The sequence below is a fragment of the Juglans regia genome, chromosome 8 (genome assembly GCF_001411555.2).
Source record: "Juglans regia cultivar Chandler chromosome 8, Walnut 2.0, whole genome shotgun sequence".
In the NCBI taxonomy this organism is placed as follows: domain Eukaryota; kingdom Viridiplantae; phylum Streptophyta; class Magnoliopsida; order Fagales; family Juglandaceae; genus Juglans; species Juglans regia.
Window position 1 is genome coordinate 28,862,822 of NC_049908.1, and position 1,053 is coordinate 28,863,874.

The following is a 1,053-nucleotide window of genomic DNA, read 5'->3' on the forward strand; positions in this document are numbered from 1 at the left end:
ATGAAACCATTTCAACATCCAAATGGGGCCTTAAACGACACACATTCACCAAATCAACATATGATTTATCATTTTTATCATTCTATTTAATCACATACATATTTAAGCATTAAAATAAAATGACAAAAATAACGTAATTCTCTATTAATGGAACACTTATCTTATTTAAGTTGCTATTTTTGTGTTGCATTTCTCGAGGTTTAGATTGTGTTTAAATGTTGAAATGAGTTGAGTTGAGATAATAAAATATTATTAGAATATTATTTTTTAATATTATTATTATTTTAGGATTTGAAAAAATTAAATTATTTATTATATTTTATGTTAAAATTAAAAAAAAATTATAATAATAAATTAAGATAAATTAAGATAAATTAATCAACCAAACGAAGCCTTAATCGTTCTCAGGTTAGTTTTCACTTTGCCTTTTGTACTTTTACTTTCCTTCGTGGCAAAGAAATATGAGCTCAATTTTGGAAAACTCTTATTGTTTGCTTTTTTTTTTTTAATTAATAAAACAAAAACTCTATTGGCCTCCCGCCGTTTCAAAAGGTAAAGCATTTGAGCTACGAAGAAATTAGAAAATGATTACGTGTCTCAATTTTTTTTTTAATAATAAAAGATTGACGTGTCATCATCATTTAATGGTATAAACTATAAAGTCTTGGCTAGCTTAGGTACCGTTATTTATTATTTTATTATTATTATTTATAAAATATTTAAGATCATCTCACTATCCGAACAAATCTTACTTGCACTATGTTCATACTAAAGATACAATCCAATTATATTCTTCTTAGAGAGAGAATAATAAAGATAAATAATATTTATAATTTTAGAGTGTGCAAGTTTCGCGTATTTCATTTAAAAAAATAAATAAATTAAAGATTTATATGAAAAGAGTGTACAAGATTTGAACATTCTAAGACTGTATTTATCATTAATCAATAATAATAATATTTTAAATTTAAAAGAACCATCATGCATAATGTCGCATATCAAGGGGAAAAATTCGGATATTTCCAAGTGTTATTGGACATAATTCTAAGATAA